Source organism: Perognathus longimembris, chromosome 28 (assembly GCF_023159225.1).
Source record: "Perognathus longimembris pacificus isolate PPM17 chromosome 28, ASM2315922v1, whole genome shotgun sequence".
NCBI lineage: Eukaryota > Metazoa > Chordata > Mammalia > Rodentia > Heteromyidae > Perognathus > Perognathus longimembris.
Window position 1 is genome coordinate 74,459,276 of NC_063188.1, and position 17,368 is coordinate 74,476,643.

Below are 17,368 nucleotides of genomic sequence, written 5' to 3' on the forward strand. Positions count from 1 at the left end.
CTGAAGGTGCCAAGGATATGATGGAAGAATTTCACAGGATAATTGTGAAAAAATATTTTCCAGAAGAAATACATAATGTTGATAAATTTAGCTTATTCTGAGAACATATCCTAGAATATACTTAGAAAAGTGTGTGGTCCAAGACAATGAAAAGAAATTAAGTCAAAGACTGTGTAATATTAATTTTGGTAGAAAGGTTGTAGGTTTCAAGTGAAAACTTTTCCCCATCTGCCTCCTAGAAAACCTTAGAGCTTTCAAGGATATGATCAGTTGGGCACAATGAATGATACATGTAAGCCCAATTATTTAGGAGGCAAAGATTGAGAGGATCATGATTTAAGGCCAATTTGGGCAAAAGAATTAGTGAGACCTCAATTCAACAAATAAAATGGGTATGCTGGTACACATAGTCATCTCAACTACTAGGAGGCTTAAGTAGGAAGATTGTGATTGCTCCCAGGCAAAACACAAGGTCTTTTCTAAAAAATAACCTATGGTTAAAAAGGGCTGGATTTGTGGCTCAAGTGGGTACATGCTCAAGCCCAAGGCCTTGGGTTGAAAATCTAGTACTGTCATTTTTCCAATCCCCTTCCCAAGGAAAAAAAAGAAAAAGAAAAATTATTATGAGCAAGCATAGCTTCTTGATTGTTATTACTGTAACCAGAAAGCCTGAATGACATCAGTATTATTTAGAGTGGATTTTGAACTGCTTTATTCCATAGGTAGAGAGCATTGTAGGCACAACAACATCTTAGTCAAGATTCTTTTAATCTAACAAAATGCCCCAAGGGATTCATAGTAAATCAGCAACTAACATCTTGTGGAAAGGTTATTGCTACCCAATACAACACTCATTCAACCAATAGACCAATGCACAATAAGTACATTCAATACATAGTGTTTATGCCAAATGTTTCTTATTGAATTTATTGAAATGTTCTGAAACTTCTGAAAAGGTTTTTACCATTTTGAATGTTATCTGGAATATTGTTTCAGTATAGAAAGAAGTCATATATAGTATTAAAATGGCACTTAGAAGAAAATTTTTGAAAATACATATGAACACATTCAAATATCTTAACGAAGATTGCTCTAGCCATGAAATGGTAAGCAACAAGATATTAATGCTTGGGAAAACAGTTGAATTGAAGCATCAGTAAATAACATATTAGTGAGCCAGACACTACTGGCTCATACCTGTTATCCTAGTTACTCAGGAAATTGAAATCTGAGGATCACAGTTAGAAGCCAGCTCAGGAAGAAAAATCTGTGAGATTCTATCTCCAGTTAACCAACAAAAACAAACAAACATAAGTGGAGGGGGGTGTTTCTAGAGGCAGAGCACCAGAATCAAATGAAAAAGCCAAGTGTAAGTATGACTGCAATTTCAAACTCCAAGCCATCCCCACCCCCTTCCAAGATTCTAGTAAGCTTGTTGATATTGAGGAAGTTTCCAATGAAGAGTTGATACAGCTACTGGGAAAATAATTCAGGAAGGGAAGTTTTACCTGAAACAACAATATAGGTCATAGCAGCGAAACTGGTGGAGGCATTTGCTTTGATTAGTAGAGCATTACAAAAATAGCAATTATAAGAGATTTGTAAGATATGACAGGCAGATATAATATACTATTCTTCTATAAAAATATATTACAAAAAACCCAAATTGTACAAAGCTGATATCTTCCTAAACAACACAATGCCTGCTAACCATGAATAAGTGTTACTACAGTAATAGTTTCTATTGACTATTTGTGTGTGCAGGCCCTGGAGTCCTGATCTTTTTTGCCCAAGCTTAAGGTCTGTCACTTAAGCCACAGCTCCACATTTGAGTTTTTGGTAGTGATTTAAAGAGAAGAGTCTCACAGACTTTTCTGCCTGGGATCCTAAGGTCTCAGCTACCTGACATTTCTGGTTTGGCCCACCAGCATCTGGAGTTATTAGAACTTTTTTTAACATTATTCTGGCTTATTTTTCCCTTCAGAGCACTAAAGGGAAATTTCATCATTATTATTATTTAGTTGTACAAAGTGGTTACAATTCCATAAATCAGGTTGTGAGTACAACGCTTCATTCTCCCCCATTTTCCTCCTTCCAGCCCTCCTTTCAAGTTATATAGTTCCTTTTTTACATAGTGTACTTTGGCTATAGTGACTACATTTACTCACCCTTTCTCCCACTGTTTCTTTATCCTGCCTCCAATGCCTCCCCTAAAACATGTCTGTACTTCCTTATATTCACTTTGATAAACAGTATATTAGATGTTCAGAGGAGTTATACCTTTGGATTCCTGCCTTAAGTATGCCATCCTTTAGGCTATTGCTTTTTAAAAAATTGTTATTGTGAAGGTGATATACAGAGGGGTTGTGGTTACATAAGTCAGATAAAGAGTACAATGTCACCACTTCCCTTGCTGTCTCCCAGTTTTTCCCTCCCATTGCACTCACAAGTCATATAGTTCATTTTCAACATAGTGTCTACTGAGTGTTTACTGCATTTGTTCACCCTTTGCCCTGTCGTTCTGTGCCCTCCATACCCTCCCAAAGACAGATAAACAAACAAGAAAAGGAAACAAAAACAGCAACACATTTTTAAACCCCTCTTTTTTCCATTTCTTAGAGACTGTTTCCAAAATATTATTTTATATGATCGAATGCACATAGGCATTATGCCTTTGTGATCCTCTGCTAAGCCTATCCTCCTTTGGTCTCTAGATAAATGCCTAGAGACCTGTATAATTAATCATATCCCAGACTACTTTTTTTTTTTTAGTGGGAATGAAAACTCGTTCAACCACTCTGGAAAGCAGTATGGAGGTGACTAAGAAAAGGCTAAACAGAGCTTCCCTATGACCTAGCAATTCCACTCCTGGAAATTTACCTAATAGAACACAAACAAGGCCATACTAAGGCTACCAGCACAACCATGTTTATTGCAGCATTGTTTACCATAGCCAAGATATGGTGTCAAGCCAGATGCCACTCAGTGGACAAATAGATCAAGGAAATGTGATATATATATGCATCGTGGAATTCTACTAATCCATCAGAATGATATTGTACCATTCATAAGGAAATGGAAAGACTTGGAAAAAATTATGATAAGCAAAGTAGCCAGACCAAAGAAACATAGGTTGCATAGACTCCCTCATTTTTTGTAAATAGAAAGTGCCTATAAATCTACCAGTAAACACACTGGATGGCTATTGACTTTTTATTGGCTGTGGAGCTTGAACTCAGGGCTTGGGTACTGTTTCTGAGCCCCTTTGTGCTAATGGCTAACACTGTACCACTTGAGCCACATTGCCACTTCCAGTTTTTGAGTGGTTAATTGGAGAATCTCATGGAGACTTTTCTGCCTTGGCTGGCTTTGAACTGAAACCCTCAGTTCTCAGCCTCCTGAGTAGTTAGAATTACAGTATTACCCACTGGCACCTGGCTTGGCTATTGCTTTTTTGTATCTCATCAAAAAAGAGAAATTGATCACCTTGTCACTATAGTGTATGCATAAGACAGCAATTAATGCTCAATTCTTCAAGCAATCTTCAGGCCCACTGTGCTTTCCACTATGTGTGTTAATGTTGAAAACACTGAGCCATACTGATGTTCACATTCAGAGTAGCACTTAATAAATTCCACAACATAATTAACACTTGCTTATAAAATAGGCTTTGATATATCCTGCCTAACTGAAGGTTAATGTCAGTGTTCTAAGCATATTTAACATAGACTAAGTTGTTATGTTTTCTGTGGGCTGAGCTTATTTAATACATTTTTGTTTATGATTTTTCAGATTATAAAGGGTTAAATGAGGCCAGGCCCTGGTGGCTCACACCTGTAATCCGGCTACACAGGAGGCTGAGATCTGAGGATCATACTTCAAAGCCAACTTGAGCAGAAAAGTCCCCAGGAGACTCATCTCCAATTAACCACTCAAAAACACAAAGTGGCACAAGTGGTAGAACCCTACCCTTGAGCACAAAGAAGCTCGGGGACAGTGCCCAGATCCTGAGTTCAAGCCCCACAACCCACAAAAAAGTGTTAAATGGTATGCAACCACATCATATGTTGAAGAGGAACTGAACTTACAATGTTAATAGTCCTTAACACTAAATAATAATAGTGAACAATAATGAGAGTTGAGGCAGGTTCTGGAACTAATGAATGAGCTTACAACATATATTGTGATGATGTTTTACAGGTGTTTACTGACTTTCAACCTTATCAAGACCTTAAGTATGTCTGAAGTGGTATTTTTTTAAAGCAGGAAGCTGAATGTTATTTATCATACTTCAGTGTAGTGATATTTTAAAAAAGGAAGCTGAGCGCTGGGCACCAGTGGTTCATGCCTGTACTACTGAGGAAGCTGAGAACACAGGATCGCAGTACGAAGCCAACTCTGTGAACAGTTTGTGAGACTAATATGTTCTATTGACCAGAAAAAAAGCCAAAGTGGAGTTGAGGCTCAAGTTGGTTGAACTCTAGCCTTGAGGGAAAAAAAGTCAAGTGAGAATATGAGGCTTTGAGTTCAAGTTCCAGTACACACACACACACACACACACACACACACACACACACACACACACACAAGGAAGTTGAATAAAACTCACTAAAAACTATTGAGTAGTGGGGGTTATATGTATGAGAATGAGGAAAGAGTAGTAAAAAGGAAGTCAATCAGATTTTAAAACTACATATACATGTGTGAAATACTAAAGTGGAACCCTTCTGAACAATCAGCATACTCTAAAAACGTGAATAACAGGAATGTAAAATAGATTATTTCTGTTATGAAGAGGGTAAATTGAGAGGTTAGGGGGTATGAACATAGTCTACAATACTTTATGTGTGAAAAACACATGTGTGAAAACAGAACAATGAAACTAAAAAGGAAGCCAGTTTGATAGGAGACCATGAAACCTTCCCAAATGGTCGTGTTAATTAGCCAACTTAGGAACAGATTTTGTAGTTTTAAAGAAAGCTTTACATGTCTAATGCTACACACTTATTGGAGCTAGAAAGATTCTCTGTGCTTGGTACTCTTATAAGAATGGAGATCTTTTGTTACTCTAGGCAGATGTGGTATAGAAAGCAGTGTACTTAGGCCATTCTCCTATGGTTACTCTTACTATAGAAGTTGTAGACCCTTATCCTGTTTGTGGTTTCCACAGGCACTGTTGATATGAGCGCTGCTATTTGACAGTGGTTCTGGTACTGATTGTTTCACTCATGTTTTAGGGCACCTGAAGATCTGGACCTTCAGCTTGATTCAAATCTTGGGCTCCAGTAAGAATAGGATTAACCAAGAAGCATCTTGTGACAAAAGGCAAACTGTTCTTCAAATGGGCAATACCATCTTCTTATCTTGAAGAGAACAGCCAAAAGCTACAGATCAACCACCCACCAGGCTTCTCCAGACAAAGATGGAACTCAGGTATGGTCACTCAGGCCATACCTGTGACTTGAGACAATTTAACTATGCATACCTTTATCATTCCCTGCCCCTATTTATCCCCATTGAACTTGAAGTCAATGTCTGTACTTCTGAAGATGATTAACAATGTATGTACTGAAATGCTGTCTTCCTATGACTGTCATGTAGTAAACCTCCTTTCTCTGCTCTATATCATGTCTCTTTAATTGTCCCTTGTATGGGGGCAAATGGCAAGAACTAATATGGGATTGCTGGACTTTGGGCCTGGGGGTCTATAAACTTGGTTTCAGGACTCAGCTATGGCCTTACCAGCCTGACTTGGTGCAGCTGCAATCAATGAAGGAGTCCTATCTAGACATTGTGTTTTTCCTGTCTCCAGCTACTGTGGAAATGTTTGCTCAGGAGTAGGAGTAGGACCTCAGATACCCCCTAACAGTGTTTACCTGGGGTTGGGTCAACAGCTGGAAGTTCCTTTCCCATTTTCTTTAAATACAATGCTCTGCCAGATTCAAGTGGGACTGAGTTTTAGCCAGAACTTAGTTCCACCCACCTGAGCTGGGAGTTGAGAGTAGTTTAGAGGCTCAAGGGGGCTGGGTTCAGTCCTCAGCACTGGAAAGAAGGAACAAAAAGGTGGGGGGAATGAAAATGTTTTTAAAAAATCATAAAAAATGAGAAAGAAAACAAAGAACTTTGAACTAAAAATAAGAAAATAATTAAAAATTAATGATAAGCCCAGTGCTTATAATTCATACCTGTAATCCTAGCTACTCAGGAAGCTGAGATCTGAGAATAATGATTCAAATCCAGCTGGACAGGAAAGTCTGTGAGACTCTTATCTCCAATTAACCACCAAAAAGTCAAAAAGTTGAGCACTTTGGCTCAAGTGGTAGAGCACTAACCTTGAGGGAGGGAAAAGCTCAGGGACAATGCCTAGGCTCAGAGTCCAAGCCCCAGAACCAACCTACAGAAAAAAAAGACAAAAATATAATAGAGAAAGAAATGAGTGAAAAGTCCTCCTAGCTAATAGGATACTCAAAAATTCAGGAGAGAGTGAATGTTAATGAGGTATGATGAGTTAATTTTCTCAGGCTTTAAGAAAGGTTGGAATCTGACAGGTATGCGAAGGGGTGGTGGGTCATGGCTGCAGCTTGTTAAAATTCCTTTCAGTTTTCCAAGGAGTTGGGATGGAATGTAGACTGGGCCAGGTGCTTCTTGACAAACTGGATAGGGTAGAATGTTGATAGAACCAGGGGTATATTCTATCTGGAATTTTCCCATCTGTCTACCCTAACACATGGGAAATGCTAGAGTGATAGTGAGACCATTTCCTGACCAACCACCAGCAGCATGCATGGTACTCTAGGCAGCTACTCTAGGCATGTTATTTTCTATGGATGTTTCTAAAGTCTGAGGGCCCGAGCCATGACAATTGCCTACGCCACAGTGAAATACCAGATGCCTCTGAGGAGAAAGGAACAATTGAACCACCAAGTTCTGTGCTGGAAGGAGGGGGCATTCGAAACCTAGTGATCTGATACTTTCCATCCTGGAAACTTCGGGCCTGGCCCCTGCCTGTGAAACTGTTAAGAGGCAACTTAAAAGATGCTTTTGCTGGGTACTGTGAATGAAGTAAAAGTCCCTCAACTTTGAATCTGTGCTCTTTAGTCTGAGCTATTCTCTGCTGCAGTCAACTTTGCAATCACCGAGAAAGACCAGATTCATTGATAACCATCTGCGTGGAAGGGAAACTGCCCATCAAATAAGTAATGTCTCCTTATCTGAAAGCAAACAACCCCAAATTCAGGGGACCACCTTGTTCCTGTTCTGCTCCAGTCATAAAGTAATAACAGCTTCTCTGGAATTCCTCTTAGGACAAAGACTGAGCTAAAGGTCAACCCGGAGACTTCAGACTTTTTTTTTAGCTATCCACATCTTTCTTTTTTACTTTGTTTTAATTGTTATTATGAAGGCAATGTACAGAGTGTTTACAGTTACCTCAGTCAGGTAAAGAGTAGATTTCTTCTTGCACAATGTCACCCATTCCCTAGCTCTCTCCCAATTTTTCCCTCCTCTCTCTACCCACAAGTTGTATAGGTTATTTTCAACATAGTATCCAGTGAGTACCACTGTTGAATTTGTTCATTCTCCATATGTTTTGTAAACCTTGCCTCCAATTCTCCTTACTTAACCTGAAGCCAATGTCTACCACTGAGGATGTTCTGAAGTGCTGTCTTCCATGACTGTACTGTAATAAGTTTCCTTTCTCTGCCCTTCACCATGTCTCTTTATTTGGCATATGGGGACAAGTGGATGGAACTAACTTGGGATTCCTCGGGGCTTGGGGTCTACAAACCTGGTTCCAAAGCACATGTGACTGGTATTACTCTAAGACACAGGGAGGTTTGATGATAGTGATTCCAGAGCATACTTTCCTCCCATCATAGCCTACACATTCACAACATAAAACTCTCTGAGTCTGTGTCAAGGGACACTTTCTTCATTTTTGTCTAGTCAATGCTGTGGGGTATCCATGGAGACCCTAAAATGTGATTATGCCAGGTTTTATGACCTAAGAGCAAAGCATATTGTAGGCAATAGCATTTATCTCAGAATGGCTCATGGCTTCACACGCTCAAGAATTTGTTGAAGAATGCAATGAGTTTCTTATCTAAGCAAGCTTGTTGTGCAGTCTCCAGGTCACTTATGTATTTGAGCTGTTTGTCTGTGGGGAATAGCTTGCTGTGACATACTGTGACTTTTTTTGAACTTTTACTCCCTTTGGGAGAGAGAGTCCCCATTACCTGCCCCAGGTGCTAGGCACCAAGTTTTAGAGTATTCAATTTCTCTTGCTTTGTTTTCCTTCCTATACAAAAATTAGTTCTCTCCAATAAAAAGTGAAAATCCAGCTTAAAGACACCCTATAAATGAGATGCCAGAGAACATATCCTTATCCTTATAAGTAATAGCAGAGACATATTCATGTGCTAATTTATCCAGACTGCTACACATTACACTCAGGAAGAATACCTCAAATACTAGTTTCTTTTCAAGGGTTAAAGGGCTTAGTCCACATCTATAGCACCCATATATACAGTTTGCTAAATTTACAAACTTGGTTTTTGTTGTTGTTGTTCTGTTTGTCATAGGGCTTGAACTCGTGGCTTGTGCACTATCCCTGGGCTTTTTCACTCAAGGATAACGCTCTACCACTTTGAGCCACAGCAGCACTTCCTGTGTCCTGTTTAATTGGAAATAAGAGTCCCATGGGACTTTCCTGCCTTGGCTGGCTTTGAACCATAATCCTTAGCCTACTGAGTAGCTAGGATTTCCGGTATTAACCACAGGTACCAGGCTCAAGCTTGGCTTTTAAATCATCATGCTTAAGGAACAGCAAGGACGGTGCTTTGGAAGAATTTCCTCAAACATAAAGAACAAAGAGGGCATATTTGAGCTATGAGCCTTGTTAGCACTTCTCATAGCTGGGATCTGCTCTGCTTCTGACTTACCCATGGCCTAGGGCTTGTTTTACTCTTTTCCCAGAAGCTACTTGAAATTGTGACTTCTAACAAAATAACTGTGAGCCCATGAATCAAATAAAAAGTAAACCTTCTCTGGAGGAAACAGGCCAGTATTTTTGCATGGCTTATTCCAGCAATAATGAAGGCCTCAGAATCTCTGGGGGGGGGGGCATGAATGGAGATCTCTACCAGCAAGAATAAGAATTCAGCACTCCTTTCAGTCTATTCACTGGCTTGCTTCTAAGATAAATTAACACAATCCTTTTAGAGGGAAGTAAAGCCCTATTTGTGCCTGAATGGAAAAAGGAATGCTTCCTATTCACTTTTCTTGGATTCTTTCACTGGTAACTCCAGCACAGAGAGTTCCTTCTACAAGCAGGTAGAGGCCTCTTGCTTGAACAAGAGAATGAGCACTGCTGCATCTCCTGCCCTGGTTTTCTCCAATGATAATCACAGCTATGCAATCTCACAGGAGAGCTTTCTCCACAGCCTCCTGCTTTCTGTGGAGATAAACTCCTGTAATCTTTCTCTTCAAGGAATCTGGGTGACCTCTCAATTCTTGAAAGATAAAGTAAACATTCCTGGTACCAGTTTGTTTTGTGATAAGCAAAGTAAAGATATGCTAGAAGGGTGTGGCCTTCTGTTTGCTTAAAAAGGAGAATGGACAACCTGCATCTTCTTTCTTGGCTTTGACATCCTATAAATCCACATCTTCAGATACTGCTTAGAAGTATATTCTGGGAGCACCCCTACTTTTATAGTCTTCATTTAATGCCTGATTCTTAAATCATCTAGTTTTTTTTAAAAATACATATTGATGGAATTGTCTAATTTTGAATCTTATAGACAGCAGATAATGAAAAAAATGAAACTTGAAAATGTCCAGCATCTATTTTCTTAGGTTTAAAATGCATAGTGTGATCCCAGTGCCAGTGGCTCACATCTGTAAATCTAGCTACTCAGAAGGCTGAGATCCAGAGGACTGAAGCTGAAAGCCATCCCAGACAGAGAAGCCCATGAGACTCCATATTCAAAATAACCAACAAAAATCAGAGCTGGAGGTGTGGCTCAAGTGGCAGAACAGCAGCTGAGCAAACAAGCTGAGCAAGTGTAAGGCCCTATGTTCAAATTCCAGTACTAGAAAATATGAAAACTTGCACAGTATAATTAAAAAATTGTAAAAGCCTCTGTTTCAGACTGTCTCCTTGGTTCAGGTTAGGATGCATGGAATATTAATTTTGGTTCTTGGCTTTTGTACAAAATAGAAAAAAAAAGAAAGACATAAAGCACTTCAACCACTCCTGCTCATACCAAAAAAGTGGTTTCTAGCATACTTCCACCAAGATAATAATATAACTTGACACTTTCTTTTTCCTGAAGATCCTCTAGCAATGATCATACCCCCAAGTGCACTATTTCAAACAGCTATTCACACACCAAACCACCTTTTCAAAGGCTACATAAATTAAGTGAAAGACCAGAATTTGGTTTTAGTACAAGAAAAAAGAAAAGATGCATTAAGAAAAGAGCTGTGGTTGTCATCTATTTCCCATCCAAAAGCACTGAGATAGTACTCCCCAAATGAAAGCAGTACTGATATTGGTGCAGGAGGGAATTTAGTGCAGGCACTTAAAAGTCAGTATTAGGGGCTGGGAAAATGGCCTAGTGGTAAGAGAGCTTGCCTCGTATACATGGAGCCCTGGGTTCAATTCCCCAGCACCACATATATAGAAAACAGCCAGAAGTGGCACTGTGGGTCAAGTGGCAGAGTGCTAGCCTTGAGCAAAAGGAAGCCAGGGACAGTGCTCAGGCCCTGAGTTCAAGGCCCAAGACTGGCCAAAAAAAAGTCAGTATTAGGCTTGCCATGATGAAATTCAAAAGCTCTACCCCAAGGTGAATTGTAGGTGGAGTTCCTGGGAGTGGTTTAGGCAGGCTGCTGACTACCTGCCTCTATCACCTCTCCTGTTACCTCAGGCAGGAGAATCAGGAACAAGACTCCATCTGATGGAAATTGGGAGCAAAAGCCAGTCTATGAATTTGTTGGACCCAGTCTATGCAAAAAACCATAACACAAAAAAATCAAAGGACCTCTATTTCTAGGACAAAAATCACAGAATCTGTAGATCTGTATCAAAATAAAGTGGGAATCCTGTGTACCAGTTGGACAGACTTAATTTTTGCTTGCACCATTGTCAACCCAAGGTATACTTCACAGTCTGTGCAGATACGTATGGATGTAATACTCAGATGCAACCTAGTTTAGCACAAGTCAAGAATTGTCTCCACCATTATCTCCCAAATCTTGGGAAGCACAGGTAAATGCCAGGCCAGAAAGGTGGGGCCCTCTTAGTACCAACCTCAGATATCAGGCAAATCTCTACAGCCTGGTAGGATGGTCTTTTTCTGAGGCCTGTATCATAATGTGCTATATCATAGATTTGAGTGTACCTCTGAGATTTTGCATGTTCTTGTGGTTTACAATGAGCCTTTACTTTTTGGGGGGTCCAGGATTAGGACTCGTACCCAGTATTGGACACGTTAGCTCATTGGCTAACACTCTAACCTCTCACCATCAGACTTGGTGACAAAGGAACTTGCTCTATCAACACTACTGCAACCTCGGCCAGCATAGCAAGGAGTAAGCCTCCATTCATTGAGGATAGGGCTGAATAGTGTTCACAGGACCTTCCCTTGGAACTCAGAGCTAGGTTGGTAAAAATTAATACTTGGGAGCAAGAAATGGCACCAACCCCAAAGTCAGTGCATGGAATGTATCCTCTGGAACCAGTGAACAGATACATAGTTCCATTCTATAGGACTTCTATTATGGTCAGAATTATCTGTGGCTGGTACAGTAGTTTCAGGTAAGGAGTCCAATTAAGAAGTAGCAGCCCAGAGCAATGTAGGCATTAGCCCTAACTCAGCACTGCCCTGGTGTTAAGCAGATGGTGAGACTAGGATATAACACAAGATTTTAAAGCCAGGGGCCACAGGTGTAACCGAGAGATCATCACTTCTCTGTAATTTTGCTTCAGAGCGAGGCAGAGACTCACAGTGCCTGATAACAGGCTGATGATTATGAATGGTAACACCTGGGCTTACCTCAGTCCTAGGGAGAGGACTTGGGGGGATGAACTACCCTAATTTGTGTTGTATGGCTACCTACAGATGTGGGACACACATGCTGAAAAAAAATGATAACACACCAAGGGTGGACCAATAAAAAACCTTGACCTTGAGTTCCTATTAGAGCTAAAATGAGGGAAATAATTATAGTCTCAGAGAAAAATAAAAAGCCTGCTTAGAATTTCTGGGAAAAATATAAATACAAAGTCACAATCTGAAAACTAGAATACATATCTAATCTTTCAGTGCTCAGATTGCAACACACCCATCTAGCACCAAGACATTTTGGGGAAATCAGGAAGTAACCCAATGATCGAAATATGGTGCCAACAACTGACCAAGTTAATAACCAGTATAGGAAAACTCTTGAATAGGGAATTGAATGCATTGTTTAAGGAATATAACAAATTTCAAGAAAACACAGATAAATGATTTAATACACAAATAATATAGATTTGGAAACAATGAAAGACAATAAAACAAATATCCATTATTTGAAAAATACATACCAAATAAAATTTAAAATGCAATTTAAGCCATGTGCTGGTGGCTTACACCTGTGAAATTTGAGGATTGTGGTTCAAAGCCAGCTATCCTGGACAGTAAGTCCATGAGATTCTTATCTCCTATTAACTTTTAAAAATCCAGAAGTGGAGGGGTGGCTCAAGTAGAAGGCTTCTAGCCTTGAGCAAAAAAACCCAGGCACAGTGCCTAGGCCCTGAGTTCAAGCCCCAATTTAAGGCATCAATAGTAGAATAGAGAAAACAGAAAAATTAGAGAGCTGCAAAACCTTTTAGAAATAATGTACAGTCAAATGAGGCAAAAGAATGAGGAGGAATGAAGGAAGCTAATAAAATTTTAAGAATAAATATTAAGATAATAAATACTCCAGTTTAGGGAGTCAACAAGGACTTGAAAACGCCAAAGGGATAAAAGTTTATCCAAAGACATAACAGAAAATGCTTCAGTCCTAGAGAAGGATGCAAATATCCAGTTACAAGAACATTAAAACCACCACACAGATTTAAATTTAAAAAGTCTACTCCAAGCCATCTGATAACCAAATTCTGATGAAAGGAGTTTTTCAAACTGAGAGGAAACAATAAGAAGAAAATATTCTTGTGTGTAAAACTCACTGGTAAGAATAACTCTATAAATATACTCAGAATGTTTTTAATATTGTAAACATGATATAACAACCATTTATTTCTGTGGTGTTAGAAGTAAAAAACAAAAAAGAAAAATAATAAACACATTAGTGCATTAAGAGATAGTCAAGACGGAAAGATTAAAAATAAGACTTCAAGAATTCATAAATGGGAAGGAATGGAGTTCAAATGTAGCATTTTCATTAGTATCTTTGTTGCTTTATGATCATGTTACATTGTTATTACTTCAAAATAGCTCTTTTTAAACAAGACAGTTTTGAAAGATTCATGGTAGCCACCAAATAGACTCTCATAGGCAAAACCAAAATGATAATAATGAAATCAAAATATAGTGCTAGAACAACACCTTGTCAACAAAATTCAATTAATAAAAAAGAGAAGAAAAATATATACTGCTAGAGAAAATATATACTGCTTCAGGGAAGATTGTCTTGGAGGGAGAAAAAAGAAACAATAAAGCTAGAAAATAAGCCTCAGCATGGTTTTTATCAATAATTATTTCAAATGTAAGTGTACAAAAACTAGCAATAAAGGTGCTCTGATGGTAAGGAAAACATTTTGATTATTAGTATGGCTGGAAAGGAACCATCAGTACAATGGGATAAAGGCCCCAATGACATTTATGAGATCTTTGCCTCTCTGAACACATACCCAGGAGCCTCGCAGGGTAGAATCATTTGGAGGTACACAACAAGGGCTTGCTACCCAGGGATGCCCTGGCACTTTCTTTCCTTCATTCTGGTGCATTCTTTCACTGCCTCAACCTAATTTCAAGCAGCCAAATGTATCAGTCTTGCTGTAGCTATGGAGGGTCAAAAGAATAGGTATTTATATCTATGTGCTGCTAAGTCTGCAGGTGTGAATTTAAGAGTTATGATACAATTGTTTTTGTTTCCACTGTTAGAAATAGCTCAGCTTTTGGGGTGTCACATAGGAAAAGGCATACTAACTTTAACTCAACAAGCAAAGTTTACTAACAAAAATTCTGACAAGCTGGTGCCCAGGGCAGGCAGGCTGCTTCCTTTTAATCCCTAACCCAGTAGGCCCTGCCCCTCTGTTCAGATTGGTTGAGCTCAGGTTCACAACCTGCAAAAGCATGTGGCTTGATTAACAAAATGTAACCACTCAAGGAGCTCCTAACAGGGTGTCTCAGTTAAAGTGCAGCAGGAAAAGGATGCAACTAAAATGTAATTAAGAAGAGTCATAGCACTTAGCATCATCTTATGCATTCATAAGGGCATAGCTATTAGGCTCTTGTGATCCTATGCTGTGACTAGCCTAAACCTGTGCTAATTATTCCCTATGCGGGAGACCATAGAGTCCATGTTTCTTTGGGTCTGGCTCACTTCACTTAGTATAATTTTTTCCAAGTCCTTCCATTTCCTTAAGAATGGGGCAATGTGAATGCATAAGATGATGCTAAGTGAAATGAACTCCGTGTTATGGAAACGACTGTTACATCACTGTTGTAATTACATTCAACATGCCATGTGAAACCGTAGCTTCTATTGTTGATGATCTTCTTGTATCACCTTCCTGTGGTTGTACCCGCACTATTACTGTATCTTATCTGAGTACATTGGCAACTGTATATACTGGTATTAGAACTAGGAAAGTACAAGGGAATATCAAAATCGAGAGACAAAGGATGAAAAGACAAACAACTCCAAAAGCAATAAATTTGGTGTAAACCAACTGAACAACTCATGGGGGGAGAGGGAAAGGAGGAAGGGGGGAGGCGGGAATGAGAGAGTAGGTAACAAACAGTACAAGAAATGTACCCAAGGCCTAACGTATGAAACTGTTACTTCTCTGTACATCACTTTGACAATAAATAAGAAAAAAAAATCCAAGGGCTGGAGATGAGGAGTGGGGAGAAGGGAGAAAAATGAGGGAGGAGGTAACAAGTTTGATAAGAAATGTACTGATTGCCTTACATATAATAGTGTAACCCCTCTGTACATCACTTTGACAATAAATAAATTAATAAAAAATTTTAAAAAAGAAGGGTCATATCACTTGGCCAAAGCAGGAACTTTTCAGGAAAACAATTCTCACACGATTAACAGAAAATAAGCAAACGACTTTGATAGAAAAGAGGCTTTTCTTACACCACCTAGATTCCAAATGATGTCTAAGACTCCCTGGAAGTCCAGAGAGAAACTGGCCATAGGAGTAAAACTAAAACACAGAGGCTTCTGGGACAATGCCTAGTTGCTCTATGGGAGTATAGCCTCCATTAGAACCACAGAAGTGTACAGCCACCAAACAGCAACGCCAACTGACAAAACTTCAGACACATGATTCTGAGCAAACTGATGCTTTTGCCAGTAAAGTTGTTGGGTTATGCTTAAATCTTTGGGACTCAAACTATCCACTGAGCAGAACTGTACTCTGAGAATGTCTATCCTGCCTTTGTATTGTGGAAGTAGATAACATATTTGCATTTCACAGGATCACAGAAGAGACTTTGGACTCTTCTGTTGATGTTGGAGTAAGTTATAATGTCTATGAGAATTGGGTAAAATGATTATGTATTTTATTGTGAGAAGGATGTGAGTTTCCAGGAATTTGGGTCAAACTACTGTGAGCTGAATATAGTTTGTTCACTCTGGAACTCAATTTCAAATTTGATTGCATTTGATTGCCTTTGTGTCAGTATTGGGAGATAAGACCTTTAATAGTGGATCAGATTTTTCAGAAGGATTAAATGCCTTTATTGCCAAACTCAGTTAAGCCCCATGATGGTGAGTGGTACTAGGGTGTGAACTCAGGATCTTGTGTTTACCAGGCAGGCACTGCACCACTTGAGCCATACCCCTTAACCCAAGTCTTTTATCCTGATTTTTGGCAGTTCTGGGGTTTGAACTCAAGGCCTTATACTAAAAAGGAAGGTGCTTGACTGCCTAGTTTCTTCTTCTTGCAGAATAGATTTGTGATGGTGTGGCAAGACTGTCTTACGGCATGGATGTCTCTCATGACTTGTCTCTTCCATGTGCACCTGCTTGTAGTTTTGCTTTTCTTCCATGTTATAATGTAGTACAAGGCCCTCACCAGATCCAATCAACAGATTTTTGACTTCTGCTGTACAAAATAGTCCACAAAAATACACTTTGATTGTTATAAAACATTCAATATTCTATTTTAAGTACAAAAAAGACTAAGACAAGAAGAGAGGGAAAATTACCTTTGAAGGTAATTGGAATACATATGAAATAACATATTATTATTTAAAATGCAACTTACACTGTTTGCAGATTACTTATAGACTATACTATTGACTGTATTATTTCAAAGTGTAACACATTAATTTTACATATAATTTATATATTACTTTTACTAATAGCATATTAATGTATTACTTTATATTATAGGCTTGTATTATTACAAAGTGTAGGGCAATCATTTAATATAATAAATATGCTGAGAGGAAAGAATGCAGAAACATATAAAGTAATTAAAAATAGTGGAGGCAAAACATGGGGGGAAGAAAGAAACATTAAATAAAGACAAGGAACTCTAGCATAGTAATTGCAACTGTCATACACAGTAATCCAAAAATGTCAGTAAATACTATAAAAATAAGTTTTCTGAATACACCATATTCAGAAATATGCTGAAATAAACACTAGAAAACTATTTGCAATCTACAAGAAATAAGGTCAAGGCCATACTGCTCACTCATAGTAGCTTAACTTCGTGGTTCTTCTGATGTTGCTTGGAAAACTCTCAGATTGGATTCTGTTTACCTGAATATTGGCATAAAAATGTGAAAGAGGATCTTGGAGAAATTTATGGGGTTATAAACATTGGTGGATCTCAGACAAGGGAAGCTTGGCATGCGCATGTTTCCTGAGTTCTCTATATTACCCCAGAAAAAAATATTTTAAAGAATTAATTCATGCCTAGAATACTAAATTGGAATATGGCTGAATAGAGGTGCCCAGCATTCCTTCTCCACAATGAAAAAACAACACAATGGCTGAATAGTTAATTTTGAAGTAAATAACCATGAGCTAATGCCGTAACTGAGCAAGAAAGACACTGGAACCTCATAAAATTCAGAAACCTGGGACAAAAAGCCTGGCAATAGAAACAGAGTGTTCAGAAAATCCTACTCCA

The 17,368-nt window shown here is 38.8% G+C and overlaps 1 protein-coding gene across 1 annotated transcript in view; it reads left to right on the forward strand.

The window, feature by feature from the left end:
* Nbdy (negative regulator of P-body association) overlaps nt 1-5,622 on the forward strand; it is a 29,951-nt gene extending 24,329 nt beyond the window's left edge. Inside the window, exon 3 of the mRNA XM_048336554.1 lies at nt 5,238-5,622. The gene's annotated coding sequence lies outside the window, so the exon portion shown is untranslated. The remainder of the gene's footprint in view (nt 1-5,237) is intronic.
* Nucleotides 5,623-17,368: the final 11,746 nt, after the last annotated feature.